This window comes from Trachurus trachurus (genome assembly GCF_905171665.1).
Source record: "Trachurus trachurus genome assembly, chromosome: 12".
Classification (NCBI taxonomy): domain Eukaryota; kingdom Metazoa; phylum Chordata; class Actinopteri; order Carangiformes; family Carangidae; genus Trachurus; species Trachurus trachurus.
The window spans coordinates 27,742,967-27,750,718 of NC_139908.1; positions in this window are offsets into that span (position 1 = coordinate 27,742,967).

The following is a 7,752-nucleotide window of genomic DNA, read 5'->3' on the forward strand; positions in this document are numbered from 1 at the left end:
ACAAAGTAGAGGAGTTATTTGATCTCTAAAAGACTTGTACCACTCACCAGGGAACCCGTCGGTACCTGGCGATTTCCCTGCTTTCAGGCCAGAGATTGCTTTATCAACTTCCTCAGTAGTTATTTCTTTTGTGAGGTCATCATTATGTAGTTTTCCAATAGAAGGAAGATCTAGCTGATTTAAGAACTGTTCCACAGTATGTGCCTCTGCTCTATCTGGCTGTGTGTACAGGGATTCATAATATGTCTCAAACGCTTTTTGAATGCCATCTAGAGTGCAGGTTGTTTTATTAGAATTGGGGTCTCTTATTTCATGAATAGTGTTTTCAGCTCGTTGTTTGCGTAGTCTCCAAGCTAACAGTTTTGTTGCTTTTGAACCTGTCTCATAATATTTTTGCCTCAAAAACCGGAGCTTTTTCTCTAACTCTTCACTGTGAATTTTATCTATTTCCTGCTTAACAGGTCTCATCTGTTGCAGTAGGAGGGGAGTTTTCTGCTTACTATGCAACTGCTCTAATTCTAGGAGTTTATTTTGCAGGTCAGTCAGTCTTTGGGCTTTTGCCTTCTTCATGAAGGCAGTAGTTGAAATAATTTTACCTCTGAGGACAGCTTTTGCAGCGTCCCACAGTGTCACAGCATTCACCTGCCCATTGTTATTATTTTCCAAGTATGTTTGTAATTCTCCTTTAATGGTTGTTTTAAATCCTGGGTCATTTAGCAAACTTGTGTTTAATCTCCATAACGTATTTTTGCGCTTGCTATCCACGTGTAATTTTAAGTACAGGCTAGAATGGTCGGACAGGTCTCTTGTCCCCATCCTACATTCCTTTACTCTATGTTTTTCAGAGTTATACATAAAAAAGTAATCTATTCTGGAGTGTACATTATGGCGTGCAGAATAGAAAGTGTATTGTCGATCTTGTTTATGGAGATCGCGCCATATGTCTATCAATCCTAGATCCTGTAGTCTTTTCTTTACCCATGTTTCTAAGTTATTTTTTTTTCTTTTTTGGTTAGTTGTGTCTAGTTTTGGGTTAAGTATCATATTTAAATCCCCTGCACAGATGAGAACACCAAAAGTTTCACATGTAATTAAATCAAAGATTTTCTTGAAGAAAGCCTTATTGCTACCAGGAGGGGCATATATATTAAGTAGGGTCACCTCTTTGTGGTCCAATTTACCCTTGACCAATATAAATCTTCCCTCCTTATCCTTGATCTCTGATATAAATTCAAAGTTGACTGAGTTTGAAATCAAAATTGCAACCCCACGTTTGCGACCTCTTTTGTAAGAGGAATAAAATGTATTTCTGAATCCCATCTTTTTTAGCTTTTCATGTTCAGAAGACTGCAAGTGTGTTTCTTGCCAGAATACAATTTGTGATTTCTCCTTCTTAGCCTTAGCTATCATCTTTGCCCTCTTAATAGGGCTGGTGAGTCCATTTACATTGAGTGTGACAACATGAAATTCTCTTTCACCCATAATCTGCAATTGTGAAGCATCTCAGTTCCTGTGGCAATAACCTCTTGGACCTCAGAACATAATAACAATGTAACACAACAGAAAAGTATGAACAAACATAACTATAATACAGGTTAAATGAGTGTGCTTCCAACTTGGAGGTTAAGACTAATCCAACCTCTGGGGTGGGGGTGTGTTCCAACCACTAGGTGGGGCCCCTGACTAGTACAACTAGTAGTTCGCTGGTGGCATGCTCTGTATTTACCGGTGTTTTATTAGACAGAGTTTGTAACGTTAGGGTCCGTTATTATGTCCCAAAGATCAAAACGTAATGAAGTATATTCCAGCTGCAGTTGAGCAGCACAAACGCTATGGTTCGAGTAGGAGTATTCAAAACTTATAAGTCTCAACGGGACCGAGCCTGTGTATTACCAACCTAATCAATCATTAATTTTGAGGCGTTAACTTACGTATCCCCGTTTTGCAGTCAAAAAACAAAAACAAAATCAAAGGACCGATGCGGGCCAGAGAGGGAATAAAGCAGCCAAGCTCTCTCTCTCAGTCGCCAGCGGGTGTAGTATCCTCCTCTCCGGTGCGCCGCTGAAATCCCCGCAGTCTCTCACGGATGTTTTGTTGGAATTTTGCCGGGTCGTGGCGGGGGTCCTTCACGTTCTCCCACGGTAGTTGAGGGTTGTCCAGCGTCTTCTTGGTCAATCGGGTGTGGGGCACTGCAATCCCTCTGGCACGTAAACCCTCCGCTGCTTGTTCAGCACTGTGATATGTAACAGGCCCATCTTTAAGGAACACTCGCATCCTTGTTAACGGAGTCTGAAAGCGAATTCCTTTTTCTTTAAGTGTCTTCTTTATTATCGTGTATTCCTTTCGTTTTAACAGCACTTCAGTTGCGTAGTCATGATCAAAGGACAGCCGTTTGCCTTCAAAAGTGATAGGCTTCTTCCAGGCGGCACGAATAACGTTTTCCTTAGTTGTGAATTTCAGGAATTTTATGACTATGGATCTTGGAGTAGCATTGTCCGGGGGCCTCGCGCCCAGGGCTCTATGCGCCCGCTCAATGCCCAGATTCGTGTCGGGGGGGATGTCCTCACCTAGTTCGGTCTTGATGAGTTTCTCCACAAAGTTAATCACGGAGGTGCCCTCTGCTGTTTCTCTCACGCCGTACAACCTGATGTTATTCCTGCGCGAGTGTCCTTCTAGCTCCGTGACTTTAGCTTGTAGAGCGTGTTGTGTTTTCAGTAGAGAATTCACCGCATCTTTTGCACCTGTACTCCATGTCTCCATATCCCCGATGCGTTGCTCGGCTTCTTCGAGTCTTTGGTTTGTGAGGACAATTTTCCCTGTTGCCTCCTCGATCTCTTGATTAATGTCAGCTCTCATTTCGTTCAGCTGTTTCTTAATATCTGACTGGAAACTTTTTTGAAAGTCAGTTAGTCGATTTGCAATATCGGTTTTGATGTCCGTCATCAGCTCTCTTATGGTAGTCAATATTGCGGACTCTTCACCTAGCGTTAGCTTCGTAGCTGGTGCCTCCTCGCCGCCATCTTCTTCTGTGTTTGTGCTTTCCATGGCGTCGTCCTCCCGATCAAAGTCGTCTTTCTTAGTTCTTCTTTGGGACCTACCACGGCCCCTTTCCTTCCCCCCTTCCATCTTCGGGTGTGTTTAGGTCAGTCTTAGTTTAAGAAACCTTTTGAATTTGGGGGGTTTACCTAACCGGCAGAGAGCAACTTTTTACACGTCCATCCTCGAGCTCGCGCCACCGGAAGTCCAGATGCACTTTGAGGAATAAAAACTACTCCAGAGTATTCATCAGCATGAGGGTGAGTCAATAATGACTGAATTTCATTTTTTGGTGAACTATTCCTTTAAACCATTTTCTTGTAGTGTGTGTGTGTGTGTGGAGTACATGTAAGACAGTTGATAGTCTTAAGACACCTTAAATCATTTAGTTGCAGTTTTGTGATGAGACATTCTGTCAACAGGAAGATCTTTACGTGTACACAAGAATCAATGTAGGAGAGTAAACGTACAGTTGAAGTTTTTGTGGCCGTCAATTCTCTGATGTTTCTGGCAAGAAGAGACATAGGAGTGTTATGTAAACTCAGGACTGTTACTGAAGGCAGCAGCAGTGTGTGTGAGGCTGCAGTTATTGAACTGTAGCAGCACAGTAAAATACATTTCACGTGTAAAATATTTTGTTAAAGTTTATGATTTTAAAGGGACAACGAGGAGTTTTGGAAAGCAAAGTGTTTCCACACTACATTTCCCATTAGACTCCGCACGCACAGTGAAATTCTTGGACCGGTGAAAGACGGACGTCATTTTCTACTCACCCTCATGTCGACTAATGGTGCGTTCACAGGCCCGGCTCTAGCCATTTTGGTGCCCTAGGCGAGATTACTCCCAGGCGCCCCCCCAACAATGATCAATAATGATTATAATGATAACGTAGCAGTGTATCTGTATGTCCCCTCTGACCCCGAGATACACAACTTGCACAACAATCAGTAAAATTTCATTAAGTAAATCCTGGGTGAAGACATGAAAAAAATGAGTCTACAGTCATGAGAATAACCTGTTGTGATGCTTGAAATGGGTGTACAAAAGTCTTAGCTTCACAAAAGCAGTGGAATATACTGTATTTGACTAATAGATACGTGTGGAAAACAAGTTAAAATGAAATTTTGTGAAATTGCTTTTTGAGCATAAATGTTATCTGTCATTCTATTTTAACCAAATGTCTCAAATGTAAAATAAAAGAAGCTAAATATTGACTTAACATTACATTTCAAACTTCATGAGATGTGTGTAGCCCTAAATGAGAAATTTGCTTTTTTTTCTCCAAACAAAATATCAACTAAACAGACAAAAAACACAAAATGCACAATATTTAACCTATATAATGTACCCTCCATGTGTTGTCACTGTGGTGCTGTTTGAGAGGTAAAAAATGGTTTGAGAGCTCAGCAGGTCTGTGTACAGAGCTGGAGCTGTGGCCCTGCTGTCTGAGCAGGCTGAAGTCTCAACTCTCTTCTTTTTATCTAATCTTATATCTTCCTCATCAAATGAGTCAAAACTTTCAGCCTCTGAAGCACCTTCATCCTCCTCACTGTTTCTCTCTCTCCTAACGATTCTGCGGGTTCGAAGCGCTTCACAGCTGTTCTTTTGATTGACAGGTCGTCAAGGGCGGCGTAAAATGACCGAAATATAAACAAAAACATATCGAGACGGTCGCGCAAACGAGCCGGCATTTGTGCCGACTTTGAGGATTAATGCAACCAAGTATCCACACATCTAATACAAAATGTGGCGTTTCTAACAAGAAAACGGCTTGAAAGCATTCCCAGTGCAGACAGGTACCTCTGCTGTGTGTGTGACTGCGGGGAGAGCGGAGGAGGGCATGTACCAATGGGCATGTGGGGGAGATGGGGGGGGGGGGGGGGGGGGGGGGGGCGATTTAGTAAGTAATGTTGTAACATATTATTACTTTTTAATAGGTATTGCTTTGCATTTAAATTAACGTGGGATTATTTTTTGTATTAAGAAATAATAGCACCAACTAGTTATAAAAATAGTGAAAGTTACACTTTTTTTTCTTTCCCATTTGTGGCGCTGGCGCCCCCTGGATGGACGGCGCCCTTAGCATTTGCCTATACGGCCTATGCCACGGGCCGGCCCTGTGCGTTCACACCAAAAGCGTCGGGAGTGTCAGCAGCATGGGCAGCAGGCGCTTTCAACGCTCTGTTCAGCTCCAGCGGCCGGCGGCGAAAGGGGCGGGACTTTCAAGCAGCGTGGAAGATGTGTCCACTCAGGCGCTCTCAATTTCTCCCGCTGTGAGACTCCCGGTCTGCAACTGGCTGCCGCCGCCGCCGCGACGCTCCTCATTTGTATAAAGTTGAACTTCTCTCAACTTCTAATTTGACGTTCTCGGCGCTTCTTCGCGTGTCGACGCTCCCGACGCCCCTCGACGCCAGTCTCCATTGAAAATGAATGACTTCTTGCCGCCGAAACGCTCCCGGCGCTTTTGGTGTGAATGCACAGTAAGGGTTGGGAGAAGTTTCAGACTCATCCGTGCCTTTTTGGAGTTACAGGGGGGCTCCGCGCAGCACTGCATTGCCATATGACGGTCGTGAATTTATTGTGTAGCCCAAACATTTAAATGCTGCTCTTTGCACATTTTTTACAGTATTCAGTGTTTCTCCTTTGTTTTTATTGTTCAGCAACAGTGTTGTTGTGCTTTATACATAAAACTTGAGTGATAGGGTTCCTGAAACAATGAAAACCAACCTTATACGTCTGTTTCAAGTTCTCCCTTTTTTTTAAGAAGGCTGGGGTCACCTTCCCCTCCAGCCCTCGAGCAGTAATGAATGTCCTGATTGAAATAGTGGATTACAACAATCCAGCGGGAGTCAAAATTTTATTCCGTGATCCGATTGAAATATGCCATGAGAAAAAAATATGACCTACCTGTTTAAAACATTGCATTTCATGCCGGCTGCCTGCTGGCTCAGGAGGTAGAGCCTTTTTGGAGGCACTCCAATGTGAAAATGAGGGAGGAGGGGGTTACAAATAAAAGTGGAATAGTGTCAGCAAGTTGAGTTACATAGTATCATGGAAGGCAGGAGAAGACAAAAAATAGGTACATTTCATGTTAGGCAAACACAAGGTCTATTCAAAAGCGTGGAAACTGAGAAAATAGTACTATGGTCCTTATGGCTTTCTTATTTTCAGATTGACTAATTAGGTTGATGTACTGTTTGATTTCGTGTTTGAAACGGTGAGTGCAAGGTATTTGATTTGTAAATTTGCGGTTGTGGATATGAGCTTTGGCTAAAAATAATATCAAATTAGTTATATAATATTGGTTTAATTGGGAAGCCGAGACTGAAAAGAAACCAAACAATACATTTTGATAGTCCAAAACAAAGTTTTTGTCGAAATGTTGACGGATGAAAGTAGTTACATTTTTCCAAAAGGACTGCAGATGAGGACATGACCAGAAAAGATGTTGAAAATCTTCTGGAGCCTGTTTACAGAATGAGCAGAGTTCGTTAATGTCTTTTTTATACCTTTGCATGAATAAATTGGAAGGATAGATACGATGGATGAGTTTAAGGGATACTTCTTTGATTTTATTTGTGATAAAAATATTTGTAAGGGAGGGACCATAGTTTTTTCTAGATCAGGTTTGTGAATAAATTATTCCAGTATGAGACAACATTGGGGGTACTGACGTTTCCTTTTTGAAGTAATGCACGTACAGTACGGTTGTTTTTTGCTGAGAAGCAGATTCGACCAACTTCAGTCTGTACAGGCTCCAGAGGTAAGGGGTCAGACTCAGGTAACGTAACATTTTTTAATAACATAATCACTCCAGAGGGTATCGCATCAAATACTATTGCATATTCTTTCGGAGGAATGGGAAGTGTATATTTATTTAAAAATTCTGAATGATAATGGTGTGCTGTTAGAATTGAAAAGCTGAATAACCAGAATTATGCCATGGGTGAACCAGTTCTCTAGAAAAAGTGATTTGTGTTTATATAGTATGTCCCTATTATTCCAGATATAATATCTATGTGGGGTGAAGTTATGTTTATAAATCAAAGACCAGGAAAGAAGTATCTGTTTATGAAAGTTGGCTAGTTTTGTGGGAAGTTTTTCAATATTGTAGGTACAGAGTAACAGAAAATTAAGGCCACCGACTTTGGAAAATATATAGTTGGGAAGGAAGTTCCAGATTGAAGTTGGGTTTCTGATTAATTGTTTGATCCAATTGATTTTGAATGTGTTATTAAGAGTGGAGAAATCTAGAAAATTAAAACCTCCATTCTCATAAGAGTTCATTAAATTTGATTTTTTAATGTAATGGATTTTGTTTTTCCACACAAAGTTATAAAGAATTGTGTCAATGGCTGTGGTGGTCTGTTTATTTACTTCCAGAGACATTGCTGTGTATGTAAGCCGGGATAAGCCCTCTGCTTTAGATAAAAGGATTCTGCCCTGAAGGGACAGATCTCTCTGAAGCCAAGAGTTGAAATTTTTCTGTGTTTTTTCTATAATGTGAGTAAAGTTCAGAGAGCATCTGTTGCTTGAGATTCCCAAATAGGTGACAGACTCTTTTACAGATATGTTGGAAATAGATGAAAGATTACAGTTTTTGAGTGGTAACAGTTCACACTTACTTAAATTCAGGTGAAGTCCGGATGCACTGGAAAAATTGAAATTCGGTTAATAGCAACAGAAATTTGTGAGGCACTTTTAAAAATAAGGAAG